Source organism: Petaurus breviceps, unplaced genomic scaffold (assembly GCF_028583685.1).
Source record: "Petaurus breviceps papuanus isolate PSGF00001 unplaced genomic scaffold, PetGlider_PUasm1.0 90919, whole genome shotgun sequence".
Classification (NCBI taxonomy): domain Eukaryota; kingdom Metazoa; phylum Chordata; class Mammalia; order Diprotodontia; family Petauridae; genus Petaurus; species Petaurus breviceps.
The window spans coordinates 11,427,364-11,447,670 of record NW_027187378.1 but is presented as its reverse complement, the minus strand read 5'-3'; the positions used below and the strand labels follow the sequence as shown (position 1 = coordinate 11,447,670).

General features: G+C 37.1%; 1 protein-coding gene across 1 annotated transcript in view; it reads right to left on the bottom strand.

Annotated features, from left to right (window-relative positions):
- Nucleotides 1-8,936: 8,936 nt before the first annotated feature.
- The window catches only part of DTD1 (D-aminoacyl-tRNA deacylase 1), a 254,173-nt gene continuing 242,802 nt past the window's right edge, over nt 8,937-20,307 (bottom strand). The window contains exon 6 of the mRNA XM_069075478.1: nt 8,937-9,552. The gene's annotated coding sequence lies outside the window, so the exon portion shown is untranslated. The remainder of the gene's footprint in view (nt 9,553-20,307) is intronic.

Here is a 20,307-nt window from a genome sequence, read left to right as displayed (position 1 = left end):
CCACATTCTCCTTTTTTGCTCATTTCTTCGGACATAACATCCCATTATTTCAATCAATGCTCCCATGGCATGATCTTATATTCCTTTACAATCCTGGTTGCTTTTCCTTAGAAACTCTCCAGTATATTATCTATCAACGTCCTTCCTGAAATGTGATATCCAGAACTAAACACAGTATTCCTGATGAGGTTTGAACAGGGCAGAAATAGAGCGAATTTAGTAGTTTAACCAAAAGGTCATCTGGTTTTGCATGCTACCTAGCTGCATTGTTTCAAAGGTACATTACCACTTAAAAGCTAAAGACTTGCAACATTTGCTCTGAATCAATTAATTTTCAATGACATGCAAGATACTTTACTAGACACTAAGGATATAAAGATAGAAAATGAAAAATTGCCCTAAAGTAATTTGCAACCTAGTAGGAGAGGGATAAGACAAGTATACAAAAGACTAAAATACAATTTTAAATTATAAGTGGAAAGGTCAAAAAGAGTAGTATGAGAGATTCCAAGAGGGAAGAAAAACTTTTAGGTGTGGAGATTAGGAAAGAAAGGTACCAGAGGAGAAGATGACATCTGAACTAAGCCTTTAAATAAGTATATAAGAAGCATAGGGAAGGGCATATGTACATACACAGGGAAAGAGAAAGGTGAATGATGAAAAAAAAGGGTAAGGGCAGCTAGGTGGCACATTGAATAGAGCACTAGCCCTGGAGTCAGGAGGACCTGAGTTCAAAACTAGCTGTGTGACTTTGGCAAGTCACTTAACCCCAATTGTCCTACCTTCCCCTCTCCAAAAAGCAAAAAGAAAAATTTAGAAAAAAAAAAAGGGCAGTCCAGCTTGGTCAATGTCAAGTACATGAAAGGGACTACTCTGAAATGGAACTGCAAATGCAGACTGGCACCAGATTATGGTGATGCATGAAAACTAAAGAGTTTACATTTTATTCAGTCAACATTAGGGAGGCTCTGAAGGATTTTGAGCAGAGAAGTGATGTAATAACACCTGTGCATTGAGAAAATTACTATGACAGTACAATGAAGAATGGATTAGAGAGGAGAAGAGACTGAAGGTGGTAAGACCAGCTATGAGGGAATCAGACTAATTCAGGGGAGAAGGGAATTTGGGTCTGAACCAGGGAAGTAAGAAATGAAAGGAATAGGGGTAAGAAATACTGCTGAAGCAAAAGTTTATGTGCTACGTGGAGAAGGAAATGCCAAAGATCATTCTGAGATTTTAAATCCTGGATGTCTGGAGAAATGTGGCACTATCAACAAAAAATGGAAAACAGAAAAATGGATAGGCTTTGGAAGAAAAGCTATGAGTTCTGTCTTGAACATATAAAATTTTAGGCTGATGATATCCAGGTGGAGATATCTGAGGGGAAGGTAAAAATTAGTGACTCACATTTCATCCATACCTGAAGCTTATACAAGTGAATTAACTTGCCAGAAGAAAGGGGCTGACAGTCTTGGAGATCCCCACAGTTATGGGACAAAAGAAAGTTGAAGTAACAAGATTCAGAAGAATGTCTTAAACAGGAAGGAGAACCAGGAGAAAGGAGTATTAGAGAAGACCTGGGAGTAGACTTTCAAAAAGGAAGGTGTGATTGACAGTGGTAAAGGCTTCATAAAAAGTCAAGGATGAATGAAGATTGAGTAGAGTCCATTAGCAGTCAGTCAACAGGTATTTGTTAAATGCCAGTCACTATGCTAAACATTGGATATACAAAGATTTTTTTTTTAAGTCCCTCAAGGGACTTTATAGTGTAATGGGGGAGACATCATGTAAATACTATGTATAATCAAGCTATACACAAGATAAAATGAGGAAGAGGGAGAGGGAGATCAACAGGAGAGCACTAGAATTAAGGAAATAAGGCTTACTAGAATTAAGGAAATAAGGCTTCCTGTAGAAGGATTTTGGCTGGAACCTAAAAGAAGCCAAGAAGTGGAGATGAGAATGGAGAGCATTCCATGGTGGGAGACAGCCCAAATTCCTAGAGCTGGAAGACGGAGTATTTTGGTAGAGGAACAGAAAAGCGGCCAGTGTCACTGGATCTCAATAATACCACTGGCAATCAGGTTATTGGTAATCTTGGCCTAGAGGCAATAAGGAGCCCGATTGCCAGAGGTGGAAGAATATCTGAGTATCAAGAAGACGGAGGTAGTAAAGGCAGATAATTCTTTCTAGAAGTTTGACAGGGAAGAAGTAAATAGAAGACAACAGCTTGAGGTAGTTATCAGGATAGAGGGAAGGTTGAGTTTTGTTTTCAGATAATGGAGACTTGAAGATGTTTAAGGATATTGGGGAAGTTGTCAGACGAGAAAGAGGGAGATGTTGAAGATGAGAGGGAGAGAATACCAATAGAGTAAGGTCATAGAAGAGATTGGAAGAGAGAGAGAGGAATAAGACAAAGGACAGAGGTAAAGAGGTTAACTGTGTTAAAGAAAAGGCTAGCTTCATCCTCAGAAGGCAGTAGAGGAGGATATCTCAACTTTACTTCTCTCTTTAAAAAAAAAAAGTGTGATGACTGCTTACTGTCACTGGGAGGGTAAAGGAATGGAGGGATAGAATTTGGTACTTAAAAATGTTTAAAAAAAATTTTTTAACATCTAATTGCGGAAATGAATGAATGAATCATGATTACAATACTGAAGTCTACCCTGGCAGGAAAACCTCTGTATTAATCACTAGAGCTTACAGTCTAGCAAACTTTAGGTGAGATGAGAGACTTTATGGTTCCTTTTCTCAGTAAATGAAGAAAGGTTACCCACTGAGAGAAAGGGTAAGCATAATTATGGGCTTGAGGAGAATCAAGGAGGTTTGGCATAGTTGATATAGGTTATGTGATAAGGAGTCAAAAAGAAAATAAGAGGAATGCTGTGCAGCAATGGAGGCCCTGTGTTGGGGCCTTAGCATAAGCTGAGTTTCCTCCATTAGATAGTGAGCTTCTTGAAAGCAGAGACTTTCCTGTCTTTCTTTGTATCTCCAATGATTAGCATAGGGCCTGGCACATAGTAGTCATTTAACAAATGCTAGTTGACAGATCCCTTTAATAAGTTTTATGACTTCCTTTAAGTAACACTTTACTGTGTAGAAAAAGGAGCAGAGGGGCAGCCAGGTGGCTCAGCAAGTAAGAGCACCGGCTCCAGTGTCAGGATGACCTGGGGATCAAATCCGGGCTCAGATACTTAGCACCATACCCAGAAATAACTGGCCGTGTAACCTTGAGTAAGTTACTTAACCCCGATTGCTTTAAAAAAAAAATAGGAAAAAGGAGCAGAGATAGTAGATAATGGAGCTAAACTTTTTCAGTTTATTAATTCTTCACACTTAAATATTTCAGGTTTTTCAACATTTTAATTTTGCAAGTATTTCAAACATTTCAAATATTAAATATTTCAACCCAAGAATTGGGTTTCCTCCAATAATGTAAATCTCAACCCTACAGATGGTCTTCACAAGTTGCTGTGATCCAAGCATTCATCACCTGGTGGCTACCATTGCCAGAGGGTAATAAGCATCTCTGCATTTAATGCTAAGTTCTTAAACAAAAAATACAGAGTCCATCATCATGGTCATATTTGAAGAACCCTAACCCTTGCTGACTTGAAAGGGTCTACTAGAGTTCCCACTCTGCTGGGATAAACTTTAAGAACCTAAAGTCACCTTCAACCTATGATTAAGCCTCAGAGTAGAGCTGTTTTGTAGAAAAATTCTTTTCACAACTATCAAAAAAAAAAAAATCTGAATGCCAAGACAGCTTTTGTGCATCCATTTTCAAAGAGGACAAAGACATCAGAGGTGACATCTTGACTTGAACGTGAACTAGATTTAAGTGAAACAGAGCTGTGCAAAGTTGTCAGTCTCATAGCTATAACTTAGCAGAGAGAATTTACTTTTTCTCTAGGATCTACCAATTAGATGAGTATGAGTTGGAGTTTATAGTCCCAGGAAATGACTTCATATGGTTTATATTTTAAATGGTGGCAAGGGCTTTAACTGCTAAAAAGTAAACTAAAAAGCAAAGTTTACTAAAAAGCAAACCAGCAAAGGGAAGATTAAATGAATCCTTTCAACTACTGCTATCTGCATTATTGCTCTGTTTAAAGTACTAAGTTTCAGCTCTCTCAAGGCCTCCAGAGAATCATATATGGTATGCTTCAAAACTCCCATCTTCATTCAAAAGACTTAATGGACAAGAAATAGTGAGTTTTAGAAATAAGCATGTTGGGTGAGACTGGGGAAAAAAAGTTGATGTCTTATATTTTACAAAGTAGAGTAGTATAAAGTATCTAATTTCATTCCTTGATCCTACACTGAATAGTTGGAAACAACCTATGGCTAGAGTGGATGAGGAAACTAAATTAGTAATTTTATCAAGATGTATACCCAGGAGAACTTCTGGTTTTTCTTTCACCCTTTTCTACAGTTTTAGCTTGTCTTTAAGTTCTATTTACCATCCTTTATTCTTCAGAATGATTCTCTACTTCTTAGCTGTTCTTCTATTGAAAGACATGCATCACAGAGACATTTTATCTTCACATGCGAAAGTAAGGTTTGCTCTGTGCCATGGCCATTCAGTAATTCATTTGTTTATCTCTACCAATTATCTCGAAAACATATGTTATGAGGGAAGGCTGGTAAGACATTGTGGATAGGTTAATAAAAATGTGTTATTATTCCAGGTAAAACTCAAAATACTATGGGAAGACAATAGCATCAAAGAAAGAAGAGGTCAGAAAGTATTATCTTCCTAATTATTCGTCTCTTTCCATTGTACTGGTATTTCCTAAACTTGGTAACTTTCCTAACTATGATATCTCTGTTTCTCATTAGGACAGACTATACTGTATATATACAGACCATACTGTATCTGACTACCAAATCTTAACTGATGATGGTAACTCTGAAAATGTTCTACCCTGGAAAGGACATCTAAAAACTGAAGCATAAAAGGGAAAGTGAACCCATGCTGTGGGATTACTACAGCTGAGTCCTACAGCATTCAAATCACTTTCAAGTGAATTTGAACTTAACTGGCAAAATACTGTCTAAATAAATAGTGTCAAATTCAAATAGAAATTGGCTTAGGGGCCATTAATTTGTACATAAGGATCTCTATGGGCCACATAATGACTTGGTTTTAAAATGTAGTATTATCTACGTTTTATAGTACTTTATTTTGTTAAATATCTCCCAATTACATTTTAATCTAGGGCTTGGGAGCATTGTGAGCCTCATAAAGCCTACATACCACATGCTTGACATCTGTGGTTTAATTCACCTCTTCAAAAAGTGCCTCTTTGATAAACTACAACAATGAAACTAATTGTATAAAATGAAATTGTACAAGATATAAAGAGTTTTACATTTTAATTTTTAAAAATGGACTTCACAAGTTACATTCACAAATGTAAACTTAGCCTCCACTGAGAAGCATACAGTCCAGGAATAAGAAGATAATGGTACATGGGGCACTCAGCCTGGGTCAGACCACAAAAGGAATACAGTTCCATTCTAGGTACCACATTTAAGGAAGGATATTGATAAGCTAGAGTACTCATAGAGGGTAAACTGAAATGGTGAAAGGCCTTAAGGTTACACCAAATGAGGATGAGCTGAAAGAAGGGAGGGAATGACAAACACACTAAACAGGGCATCTCACCCTATGGGAGAATAGGGGGAAAGGGGATGAGAGGGGGGATGATGGAAGGGAGGGAAGGCTGGGGGGGAGGGAAGGATCAAAGGGACAGGATCAAAGTAGAGAACAGAACAAGTGGGTGGTGGGATAGGAGGGAGGAAAATATAGTCAGTCTTTTACAATATATCTTCTGTGTTAATGTTTTGCATTAGCTACACATGTACAACCTATACAACATGTACAGCTGCTTATGTTCCCAGTAAGAGTGGGTGACAAGGGAGGAAGGGAATGAATCTGGAATTCAAAGTTTTAAAATCAAATATCCAAATATGTATATATATACACTATTATTAATACTATCTTACATGTAATTGGGAAATAAGATATACAGGCACTGGGGCATAGAGATCCACCATGCCCTACTGGAAAAGTCGAAGGGGGTATGGGAGAAGATATGCGAGAGAGCAGATTGGAGGAGGGGATATCCTGTGGGACTGCTATTCTGGGGTGGTGGGTAGCGGAAAAACGGGGAGAAAGTTTGTAACTCAAAATCTGGCAGAAATTAATGATGTAAATCATAAGTTAATAGAGCATTTGAAAAATGAAAAAAAAAAGCAGGAAAAGGAGAAAGAACCCAACTATAGAAAGTTACTATGGAAATAGAGAAACCCAGGGTTCGTCTTTAGAGGAGGATACTGCAGCAAAAACAAAGCCTCTCCCACCCCAAAGGGTAACATTAAGTGGTCACCTGCTGAAAAAGAATACATAGAACTTTTTTTGTTGTTTTCATTTGGAGGGGCGAAGGTAGGGCAATTGGGGTTAAGTGACTTGCCCAAGGTCACACAGCTGGTTTTGTGTTAAGTGTCTGAGGCCAGATTTGAACTCAGGTCCTCCTGACTCCAGGGCTGGTGCTCTATTCACTGCACCACCTAGCCACTCCATAGGAGAACTTTAAAAAAAACTGTAAAAATCAGATGAGAAAGATTGAGGAAAATTTATTTTTTTAAAAAATAATAATCCAAGAAAAACAAGATTATGAAGAGAAAGTTAACCAGCTAGAAAAGGAGATCAATAATCTTAAGGAAGAAAATGAGTCCTTGAAAATTAGAATTGGGTAAGGAGAAGTCAGCAAAGTTAGAGACTAAGAAATAATAAAACAAAATATAAAGAATGAAAAAATAGAAGAGAATGTAACACATCCCATAAGACAACTTATGTGAAGTGATGTGATCAAAAAGAGAAAATATAAGAATAATCAAACTACTTGAAAGCTATAACCAAAAAAAAAAAAAGAATCTTATAGCAAAATAGTATTCCATTACATTCATATACCACAACTTGTTTAGCCATTCCCCAATTGATGGTAAACAAGTTGTGGTATATGAATGTAATGGAATACTATTGTGCTATAAGAAATGAGGAGCAGACAGGCTTTATAACAACCTGGAGAGATTTATATAAACTGATGCTGAGGGGAGCAGAACCAGGAGAACATTGTACACAATTACAGACACATCGTACGTGTGATGACTAACTTTGATAGACTGAGTTCCTCTCAGCAATACAAAGCTATGAGACAAACTCCAAAAAACTCATGATGGAGAAGACTATCCACATCCAGAGAAAGAACTACAGAGTTTGAATGCAGATTGAAGCAAACTACTTGTCTCTCTCTTTTTTGTTTTGTTTCTTCTTTCTTGTTGTTCATTCTATTGATTATAATCCTTCTTTACAACTTGACTAATATCTAATGTGAAAGTATCTGTAGAACCTATATTGGACTGCATGCCACCATGGGAGGAAAGGAGGAGAGGGAAGAGAAGAAAATTTGGAACTCAAAAGCGTGTGGAATTGAATGTTATAAACTAAAAATAAATAAATAATTTAAAAAAAAAAAAAGAATCTTGATACAATAATATAAGAAATAATTAAAGAAAATTGTCTTGGAGTGTTAGAATAGCAGGGGAAAGTAGAAATTGAAAGAAAAAAAAATACCACCAATCACCACCTTAAAGAGATCCTACAAGGGAAACCTAGAGGAATATCTGGCTAAATTCCCCAGCTCAAGGAGGAAATATGAGAAACAAGGAAAAAAAAGACAGACTGTTTACTTTTTTATATAAGGAAATGTAAACTATATGTCTAAGACAGCAATTAGTAATTAGGTAGTTTGAAAGAAAGACTGGGGTAGAGCTGAATATGATATGATTCTAAAAAGTAATACCATTTAGGAAAAGGTAAGAACAGTTGGTGGTTAAGTAACAGGAAGGCAAGGTAGCAGGTAGAAGTAAAGTAGAGGAGTCAGGAAATAGGAAATAAGAGATACACACAAACATAAAATAAAGATCAGGAGTAGAATTTATTAGGGAAAAAAGGTAGTAATCATGATCTCAAACAATGTTAAAGCCAAGATAGATTTAGTCAAAAGAGAAAAATAAGGAAACTACACTATGTGTCAGATATATTAGCCAATATTGTTTTAGACTATTTAAAATAACTAGACAATATAAGGTTGGAATATTGCTATGGCGTAGGAAATGATGAGTTGGTAGATTTAAAAACATATGGAAAGGCTTGCACTTATGAAGGAAGATGTTATCCACCTTCAGAGAAACAGAGCAAAAACAAGCACAGTATGGTCTTACAAACAGATGTATATGAAGGTATGTGTGTGTATAGATATGTATGATTAGATATCTATGTATATGTATGCATGTCTATGTGTGTATGTTTATATGTATAGGTATGCAAATACACATATGTGTTTGTATATGAGTGTGTGTGTGTGTGTGTGTGTGTGTGTGTGCACTTGCTTAATTGTAGCCTCCTTGGGGAGGAAGGGGGAGAGAATAAAGTAAAAAGTGCATAACAGAGAACAAAATAAAACCTACAAGGAAGTAAAGAAAAGATGGACAGGTCTGAACACAATGCCTAGTACTTATTATACAGGCTTTCTTGAAATGGAAATTTATTGTTTTATATTTTGAATCCTCTCATGTTCTGCTATGCACATGGCAATGCTTTTTTTTCTTATTTTGTAGTTAAGTTTAAAATTTTAAAATTTACAAAAAAATGAGGGATAGGGGAAACCCTTTATATAAGATAACCTCGCAAATAAGAGAAGTTAAAATACCACATGATACTTCTGGAAAAATATCATTTCACAGGGAATTCAGGCGTATCTTTTGTAAAATATATATATATATATATACACGTATATATATATATATATATATATATATATATATATATATATCAATGCATTATCTAGAAAAAATACTATTAGACGGAAAGGTAGCAGAATTTATTTAATAACAAAGTGGTTTGTTGTTATTGTTTTATTACCTTTTTAGAAAAAAGAAAGTCTAAAAGATACACGAGGCTCACACAGTAAATTGTCAATGATTAGTTCTTTTTTATACCTTAACACTGACACAAAAGTTACATACTACCACAGTGTTGTGTAGAGCATGAACAGAATGTACACAAAACTAACACAAACACAACAGAAGATGCAATGAGTATCCAATTTTAAATGATATAGGGCTACCTCTTTCAAAATGCAAGCCAAAAACTATCTGAAACCAAGAAATTTTAATTATATGCTCTGTTGCTACATATGTATTTAAAATGCTTGCCTCTCATTCAGGAGCCATGATAAACCAAATGCAGAATACAATGAAAAATTATATGACTCACTTTCACTATTAGGCCACAGCAACAACAGAAAATAGTAACATCCCTTTGGTTGGTTTTTAATGCAGAATGACAAAATTTCTAATTTCTGTCTTGCTTTTTTTCCCTTTAATTTCCTTTCCAAATCTTTTAATCACATTTTCTGAAGTGGGGGTACTTTATGTCTTCTGAGCATTCTTCAGGTTCCACTTCTACCCAAAGATGAAGCACTAAAGAGAAAATAAAGATGAGAAGATGAATAAGACTTCCCTTTTGCAATATGATGTAATAAAATTTAATTTTTAAAATACCTGTCATTTGCAAGGATTCTGACACCAAGCTTCATTAATTCTTCTATGTTTATCATCTTAGCTCAGAGTCTTCTAAGAGAATTAATCTTATGAGGCCATTTTGAGTTTGACCATCCATCTCTAACACAGATCAACTGATCAGGTCATCTCTGTATCATGAATGCACTCACACCTTTACAATGAAGATCTGCTTGACTCCTCCCATTAATGGTACCATCAAGCTCCTCACTTTATTTTTTATTTACTTATCTGTGTACATATCATATTCCCTTTAGTACTGAATGTAAATTCCCTGCGAGCAAAGATTGTTTCATTTTTTTCTAAATCACTAGTGCCTATAACCAGTAAGTGTTTAATAAATGGCTGCTAAATTAAATTATTCAAGGAAGTCCAAAGAATATCTCTGAATTCTATGTGAGGAAAAAACAAAACAACTTCTTTCCTTAAATTCTGAGAATTTAAGTTAAAATACAACTGACTGAGCTACCACATTGCCAAATGATAAACTACAACATAACCAAGTTTCCCTGGGAAAAAAAATATCCTGTCTCTTCCTTAGAAAAATGTGAATCTCTCTTACTTTGCAGGCTCCCTCATTTCTAACTTCACTGACACTTACCAAAGAATTCAAAGCAATACAAGTGCTCAGCCACGTCTACCTCTTATTTTGTCTGACTTCCTTCAAGACTAAATTCAAAGCCCACCTGTTGCAAGTAGTATTTCCTGGTCTCCCTCCCAACCCACCCTTGGGCTGCCCCTTTTGTACTATCTTTATCCATGCTATATATGCCCAGTTATTTACATGTTGTATCCCTTATGGCAGGACCTGGGTTTTGTGGTTTGGTTTGGTTTTTTGGTTTTGGGTTTTTTGCTATTCTTTGTATTCCCATATCTTAACAAAGTGTCTGGCACATAGTTATTCTTCTAACAGTGCTTGCTGACTGACAAATTATTTTGATAAAAGCAGATGAAAACCCTTCATAAAGAGTATTTTAAGCACCATAAAATATTCCTCCTATAATACTCAACATGGGGTCAGCTCCTGAATAGAAGGGGAGGTACACAGGCAGGTAAGTACCCATATTAAATGAACAATGTCAGATGGAGGACATCCCGGTTCATCTGTTACTCTGTGCTCTGGATGGTTCTAGATCCTCTAGGGTCATATTAAACATAAAGGCTTGAGTTAGAGCTAGTCCAATTTAATAGAGGCAGAAGAAATTAAGAAGAGGTAGTAAGAATACACAAAATAACTATAAAAGCAAGACCTTAACATCACTGATAACCATGATGGTGTGATTACTGATCTAGAGCCAGATATTCTGGAGAATGAAATCAAGTGGGCCTAGGAAGCATTGCTAAAAAAAAAAAAAGGGGGGGGGGGGTAGTGGAGGTGACAGAATTCCAGCTGAGCTATTTAAAATCTAAAAAGAAGATGCTATTCAAGTGCTGCACTCAAAATGCCAACAAATTTGGAAAACTCCACAGTGGTCAATGGATTACAAAAGATCAATTTACATAATGTTCAAATGACCAAATAAATTGTGCTTAATTCACATGCAAGCAAGATCATGTTTAAGATTCTGCAAGCTAAGCTTCTTCAATATGTGAACTCAGAATTACCAAAAGAGCAGGATATTTTTTTTAAGAGGGAGAGGAACTGGAGATCAAGTTGGACAGACTTTGAAAGACAGTAGAGAATAGAAGGGCATGACATGCTATGGGCCATGGGGTCATGAGGAGTCAGATATGATTGAACAACAACAGAGGTAGCCCAAGCAATTATGGACAGCCTGGACAATCCAAGAAATTATAACCACTGTGAGATACGGCCTTGTCATATTCTGTGGTGATGCAACAAATATTGGTTGAAATGAACTGAAAGCAGGCAATGGGCTCTGCATGACAGAGAGCCAAAGTAAAATATAGCTACTTATATCCCACAATGTGAATCATCAGGAGTACATCATATCAATTACTCAGAGTCAAGAACAACCACCCACTTGCTTTAAAGTACAAAGATGTACCCATATTTAATAAGTGCAAATGCCTGGAACTTCCTAAAGATTTACTCTCTCTGTGCAGCGCCATGGCAAATTAGATGCTATTAATAGTTCCCACATTTATTCTATAGGGGACTGGCAACTGGGAGGTTCCTGAGGTCATGCCTTTGAATCATATGAACCTTATTTTGTCAGCAGAGGTCAAGACCTATGTTTTAGAATTTGTTACTTTGGGGACTCTGATTGAACACAGAATGCAACTGTATTGTACTACTGTATAATAGTACAGTAACACACACTATATGTGGATATGTTAATATTTTATGGTACTATACTTAAATCCTAAAATAACTTATGTAAGGTAGGTAGCATTAACATCAAGGTAAAAAAAGCTTTCAAAAAATTCATATCTGGATCCATCTTAGGGAGTCTAAGGACTAGAAGGAGCCCTCAAAGATCATGTAGCCCAGTGATGTCAAACTCAAATAGAAACAGGGCCACTAAACCATACAAAAAGATTCCTGCAGTTACATATTGACTTAGAAAACCATACATGAACATTACACTTTACTATATTTTTATTTATTTTGTTGTTATTTCTCAGCTACATTTTAATCTGGTTTAGGCCACACTTTAGAATATACAAGGCTACATACCACCATGAGCAACCTGTCTGATACCTCTGTTAGTCTAGCCCAACGGTTTAACATTTTTTCAGCCAACTACTTATACCCCAATAACCACATGCCTTAACCAACTTCCACTAAAAAATTTATCAGAATTCCTGGGAAAGGGGTGTCACTTTACTCTTATTGATTTTCTATCACATTCTCCACCACAACTGCTCCAAACTTTTTCTATTCTCCAAGTCCCCATACTTACAGCAGATTATTTAGCCTCCTATTTCACTGAAAAAATTGAAGTTAATGGCGGCTTTCTCAAATCCCTAACTCTATTCCTATAAAATTTTTGAGCAACATCATTCATTCCCTTCTCCTAATTCAGCCAGCTGGTATATTCTGCTCTTTCTACTGTCACATCTCTTCAGATGTCCCCTTCTCTTCATTCACAAACCCACCATCCTGCTTCAGGAAGAGGAATGCTTACTCTCTACTAAAGTTAACTTCTCTCCTTGTCCCCTTTTCCTACCTGTACTATTCCAACCCCAATTTCTTTATTTTTGTTTAAACTGATGGTGACTTTAATATTTATAGTAGTTACATGTGTGCAGTTTAAAATCCATTTCTTAAAACTTTTTTTGTAATTAGGTATTTTTTTCCTCAGCTACATGTAAAAACAATTAACAATTGTTTTTAAAACTGAGTTCCAAATTTTCTCCCTTCTTCCCTCCCTAGGCCCCCCACCCACTGAGAAAGCAAGCAATTCAATATAGATTATATATATAGTCTTGCAGAACATTTCCATAATAGTTATGTTGTAAAAGAAAACAGATCAAAAAAAAAAACACCTCAAGAAAAAATAAAATTAAAAAAAGTATGCTTCAATCTGTATTCAGACACCATCAGTTCTCTCTCTCTGGAGATGAATAACATTTTTCATCGTAAGCCCTTCAAAATCATCTTGGATCGTTGCATTGCTGAAACAATTAAGTCATTCACAGCTGATTATCTTACACTATTGCTGTTACTTTGTACACAGGTCATTTCACTTTGCATCAGCTCATGTGAGTCTTTACAGGTTTTTCTGAGAGCATCCTGCTCATCATTTCTTATAGCACAACAGTATTCCATCACAATCACATGCCATAATTTGTTCAATCATTCTTAAATTGATGGGCATCTCCCTCAATTTCCAATTCTGTGCCACCAGAAAAGAGCTACCATAAATATTTTTGTACATACAGGTCCTTTTCTTTTTTTTTTCTCTCTTTTAGGGTTATAGACCTAGTAGTGGTATTGCTAGGTCAAAGGGTCTGCATGGCTTTATAGCCCTTTGGGCACAGTTCCAAATTTTTCTACAGAATGGATGAATTAGTTCACAATTCCAACAGCGCATTAATGTCTCATTTTTACCACATCCCTTCAACTATTTGCTATTTTCCTTTTCTGTCCTATTAGTTGATCTAATAGGTATGAGGCAGTGCCTCAAAATTGTTTTAATTCATATTTATCCAATCAACAGTGAGTTAGAACATTTTTTCATATGGCTGTAGATAACTTTGATTACTTCATCTGGAAACTCTTCACATCTTTTGATCATTTATGAATTGGAGAATGGTCTTATTTTTATAAACTTGTCTCAGTTCATCAGATGTTCAAGAAATTAGTCCTTTATCAGAGAAACCTGCCTCAAAAAAAATTTTTTTTCACAATTACTACTGATAACTGCATTTCCCTCCATCCTATTCTCCTCTCCATTTATTCTATTCTTGCTCTCCTTTTACCCTGTCCCTCCTCAAAAGTGTTTTGTTTCCAAGTACCCCTTCCCCTAATCTGCCCTCCCTTCTATCACACCACCCTTTCTCTTATCCCCTCCCCCTCCTTCTTTCCTATAGGGTAAGAAAAATTTCTATATCCAATTGAGTGTTGTAGCAGCAAATACCCCAAGGGTCCTCAGGGTTTGCTGCCACCACAGGTTCTTGGATCTGCTTTGATAAAGGAAAACAACTCAAAATGGGTTAACAAGCTTACTTTAATCAGTCAAACATGTATCGTTTACCTCGTTCAGGGGAAAAAGGTCAGCACCCCAAACTTCAAAGTATACAGGCAGAATTATCAAGACAGAGAAACAGATCAAGTAGACAGCTTTCCAAACTGTCCAACCATTACATCCATACCAAACAACATCTGGGTTTTTCAAAGCCGGGGGACTCTGGACAATGGCTTCCCATAATCCAGATCAAATCACAGAACACTTTTCAAAGTGAGTCCCAAAACAAAGCTACACATCAGGGCTTATATAGCCTTCTCCTGGCTCAGAGAATGTAACAACCTTATTGACTCACTGGCCAATCAAGAAGTATCTACTGAAAAACAAGCCTCCCACCCCAGGCTCCAGGTGCACATTAGCCTAGGGGCAGGGAAGATCTTTAAAATTTACATTCCCATTACAAGTGTGTATATTATACATTTTTTTTTGGAGGGGCAATTGGGGTTAAGTGACTTGCCCAAGGTCACATGGCTAATGAGTGTGTATATTATATTAGACCATTTTGAAGCCAATTTTGACGAGAGTAAGGTTCACTCATTCCCCCTCACCTTCCCACTCTTCCCCTCCATTGTAAAAGCTTTTTCTTGCCTCTTTTATACGAGATAATCTACCCCATTTTACCTCTCCCTTTCCCTTCCTCCCAGCACATCCCTCTCTTACGGCTTAATTTTATTTTTTATGTATTAACCCTTCATATTCAACTCACATCTGTGCCCTTTGTCTATATATATTCCTCCTAACTGTCCTAATAATGGGTCACAAGAATCATCTCCCCATGCAGGAATGTTCAACCATATTAAGTAATTAACCGTATGTGAGTCCCTTATAATTTCCCTTTCCTGTTTACCTTTTTATGCTTCTCTTGGATCTAAAATCTGAAAGTCAAATTTCTATTCAGCTCTGGTCTTTTCATCAAGAATGCTTGAAAGTCCTCTTTTTAATTGAATATCCATTTTCCCCCCTGAAGGATTATACTCAGTTTTACTGGGAAAATGATTCTTGTAATCCTAGATCCTTTGCCTTCTGGAATATCATATTCTAGCCCCCTCATCCTTTACTGTAGAAGCTACTAAATGTTGTATTATCCTGGCTGTGACTCTACAATACTTGAATTGTTTCTTTCTGGTTGCTTGCAATATTTTCTCCTTGATCCAAGAGCTCTGGAATTTGGCTACAATATTCCTGGGAGTTGTCATTTTTGGATTTCTTGAAAGAGGTGATTTGTGAATTCTTTCAATTTCTATTTTATCCAATATTGTAAAAATATTCTAGTTCTAGAATATCAAGGCAGTTTTCCTTGATAATTTCTTGAAAGATGATGTCTAGGCTTTTTTTTTATCATGGCTTTCAGGTAGTCCAAAAAATTTTAAATTCTCTTTCCTGGATCAATTTTCCAGGTCAGTTGTTTCAATGAGATAGTTCACAGTGTTTTCTATTTTTTTTCATTCTTTTGGTTTTGTTTTGTTGTCTCTTTATTTCTCATAGGGTAATTAGCTTCCATCTGCTCAATTATAATTTTATTTTCTTCCCTGAGCTTTTGTATCTCCTTTTCCATCTGGCCAATTATACTTTTTAAGGAGTTTTTTTCTTCAGTGAATTTTTGTGCCTCTTTTCCCATTTGGCCAATTCTGCTTTTTAAGGCATTCTTCTCCTCATTGGCTTTTTGGAACACTTTTACTATAGTCTGTTTTTTAAGGTGTTATTTTCTTCAGTATTTTTTTGTGTGTCTCCTTTACCAAGCTGTTAAGTTGTTTTTCATTATTTTCTTGTATCCCTCTCATTTCTCTTCCCAGTTTTTTCTCTACCTCTTTTACTTGATTTTCAAAATCCTTTTTGAGCTCTTCCATGGCCTGAGACCAATTTGTATTTTTCTTGGAGGCTTTGGATATAAGAGTTTTGATTTTGTTATCTTCTCCTGAGTGTTTTGATCTTCCTTGTCACCATAACCTTCTATAGTCAGAGTTTTTTCCTGTTGTTTACTCTTTTTCCCAGTCTATTACCTGATTTTTAACTCTTTGTTAAAGTAAGACTCGGCTTCCATGGTGGAGGGTGCATTGTCCTAAGTTTCAGGGATTTTGTGCAGCTGTTTTCAGAGATGCTTCTAGGAACCTGTAAGTTTTCAGTTCTTCCAAAGTGGTATGGTCTAAGAAGAGGTGCTTACTACTCTATACTGGTCTGTGAACAACCACAAGCACTCTTGTCTGCCCCAGAACTGTGAGGAAGCCCTCCCCACCCCTCCACTCTGAGCACAAGCTCTGTTGTATTAGTGCTCCTCCTTGCCTTGGGACTGCTACCCAGGATTGTGCCCCAGATCCTAATATAGGCAAAAAAACACAGTCCTGCCTCAGTGCTAGCAAAGAGATCCCTGTAGTCTCCTTCTGAGCAGTTGTTCGACCCCCTCACCATCTGTAGGTGAGAGCTTTGGAAGCAGTTGCTGCCACTGATAATTCAGTAGTTCCCAAAGTTGGCTCCTGGTTTGCTAGGGCTAGTCTGTGCTGCCACAGCAAGTGCCAGACTGTGCTGTAGTCTCACAAAGATGCAACAGACCTTTCCTAACAAGCTTCTAAGTTGTCTTGAGCTGTGTGTTCTTTTCATGTGTTCTGCTGCTCTAGAATTTGTTTAGAGTCAGTATTTAAAGGTATTTGGAGGGGTTTGGGGAGATCTCAGGCAAGTCTCTGCCTTTACTCTGTCATCTTGGCTCCACCTCCTCTTTTATTCCCCAAATTTCTTTTAAAAGCTATCTACTACCAGCAACTCCATTTTCTCTCTTCCACCCTTTGAAGTATGTCTCCTATACTCACCACTCTAATGAAACTCTTCTTTCAACTTCCTTGTTGCTACATCCAAGGGCCTTTTTTCAGTACTAATCTTCAGCACCAGAAATACTGATTGTCTTCTACTTTTGATGTGTTATTTTTTCTATTAGATTCAGTGATACCCCACTCCTAGTTCTCTTCTTGACCATCTAATCAATTCTTTGACAATTCTTCCTTTTGTGAATCCTGTTCCCCAAGTTTCAATCCAACAACAAACCCTTAACCTTCTCTTATAGCCCTTTCTCCCTTGACATTATCATCTACTTCCATAGTTTCAACTAGCATTTGTGCACAGATAAATCCCAAATTATCTCCAAACTTGACCTCTCACTCAATATCCATACCTATATGCCCAATTGCCTCTAAAATATTTCCACATGGATATCTCATTGGTGCCTCAAATGCAACATGCCCCAAATTAATCTTATTATCTGTTCTCTTTAAACTTCTTCTCCAACTTTGCTTTTCTATCTGTAGCAAAAATCATTTTTGCAAGTCTGGTATTACTCAGAACTCTTTCTTCTCCTGCATCCATCATATCCAAGTAGTTACCCCTTCTAGGAATGTAAGGGTGCCTTACATCTGTTCCCTGCCACCACACTAATATAGGCCTTAATTACCACCATACTAGACTATTATAATAGCCTCCTAAATGATACTTCCCACCTCCACTATCTGCTGGCTCTAATCCTCTCTTCATATTGTGAACATATTTATCTTTCTTATGGATAGAACTGGTCTTGAGATTCCTCCCCTCAAAATCTTTCAGCATTCCATATTATCTGAGGAAAGTCCACACTCTTTAACTTAGCATTCAAAGTCCTCCATAATCTTTCACCACCTTGAATTTGAAAACTTATCTCATGCTATTCCCCTCAAAATACTCCATGGTCTACAAAAATGAAACTGTTTATCATCCCTGATACATGTGTTTCCTGCCTCTGCACTCTGTTCAGACTTTGCTTTACAGCTGGCTTCCTTTAAGTCCCAAATAAAATCACACTGTCTACAGTAAACTTTTCTTAATTCTTCTTAATTCTAGTACTGTCCTGCTGTTAATTATGCCCTATTTATCCTGTATGTAGCTTGTTGTAAATATTTGCTTCTTGTTGTTCCATTAAATGGTGAGCTCCTTGAGGGCACCGACTGTCTTTTGCCTCATTTTGTATCCTCAGCACTTACTACAGTGTCTGGCACATTTAAAAATGTTTATTAATTGACTGATTGAAAATTCTTCCTCCATTTCTATCTCTTAAATCTCTTCAAGAATACAAAATTGAGCATTTAAAGCCCTTCATAACCTTACCTCCCTCCTACCTTTCTAGACTTCTTACTTACTCTCCCACTCATCCAGTGACACTGGCCTCCTGACTGTTCCATAAATAAGACGCTTGATCTCTTGTTTCTAGGCATTTTCTCTGGATTATCCTCATGCCTGGAATGCCCTCCCTCCTCCACTCTATCTACTAACCTCCCTGGATTCCCTTCAATCCCATTAAAATCCCACCTTCTATAGGCAGCTTTTCCTAACTCCTTTTAAATCTAATGCCTTCCCTCTGTTAATTATTTTCTAATTATCCTGTATATAGCTTGGTTTTTATATATTTCTTCACTTATTGTCTCCCCCATTAGAATGTAAGCACCTTGAGGGTAGGGGGTGTCTTTTTACCTTTTTTTTTTATCCCTAGCACATAGTAGGTGCTTGATAAATGTTTACTGACTAGTAGATCCCAACCATTCATTAAAGCTCAATTCAAATTATCACCTACTTAAGGAAATCTTCTTTGATTCCTTAATTTGCTCTCCATTTCCCACCAGCTTCTTGGCTTGATTTTGACTCCACCAACATCATGCTTCCCCCTAGGAGAAGCTCATTACCAGAAATCTCATCATCACTAAGGTTGCTTCAGCTTTGAGACTCAACAGCTTCACAACTCCCTCAGCTGCTTCTCTCTCTGACAGGGAGATTAGAGAATGCGGTAAAAAATTGTTCCCAAAGCCTCCCTTTATAGAGGGTTTAGAATTTACCAGCAGTCTCTCCATTTCCCTCCAGCTTCTCTGCATGATTTTGACTCCACAAACATCATGCCCCCATACCAGGTACCCTCAAGTGTACTATCTTCCCCCATTATATTGTAAGCTCTTTAAGGGTGGAGACTATCTTTTTATTTCCACCCCTAGTGCTTAGCAATGTGCCTGCAACATAGTAGGGACTTAATAAATGTTTATTGAGTCCTTACTACCCTTTCAGTCAAACCTCAAAAACGTAATTTGTTTATGCTTCTTACATATTTATCATGTATCATTCTGTATTTGTTCCAAGAGTTGAAATAAATAGCATACAAGAATACAGAGAAGAATTGCACAGAATAACAAGGAATAAATGGGTTGCAATGTTCATCAATGTAGGAAATAGTCACATCAATGATCTCATTGAAATAGTTGCTTATGCTAACTGGTAACATCACAAATTCATGTTATCCAGCCCTAAATGCTGCAAGGAAGTCCTTTTATTCATCTCTAATTCATTCCCTATCTCACTTCCAACAGAAGTTATTCTAAACTTTTTTTCACTGTCCTCAAGCTCCCCATACTTCTTACCCTTCCCCACTGTCTCCAAGAACATGGGCTCTTACTTTACTGAAAAAAATTGAGGTCATTCAACATAAGCTCCCTTTTCCCCCATTTCCTTCATCTCAAAACTCCTTGATATAATCTCTCACGCTTTCCTCCTTTCCCCCACAAAAAAAGATGGCAGATAGCATCTCTGCACACGCACACTGAATCCAATCTTCTGCTTCTTTTTGCCCCACAGACTGAATTCTCCATGTCCGTTTTTAATGTCTGTGCTCTCCCTATTAACTTGCTCCCTCTACTGCCTTCAAAGTCTCTTCCAGCCTTAAAAACCCCTTCATTACCTCAAGCTCTCATCTATGTCTCTTCTCCCTTTCTCAGCTGTACTCCTCGTAATGGGTTATGGGATTTGATAGTCTTCCGTGCCCCTTTAACTTACTGACGCAGCAGGAAGGGGTGGGGCAAGAGGAAGTGGGAGTCAAGCTAGAGTGCGTGCTATGACTGGAAGTATGGAGGCAGCAGCAGCAGTGGCAGTGGCAGTAGCAGCCCGAACTCCTTTTGTTTGAGCCAGCCAGAATTTCTGCTAAGGACTCCTGCTAAGGACTGCCAGG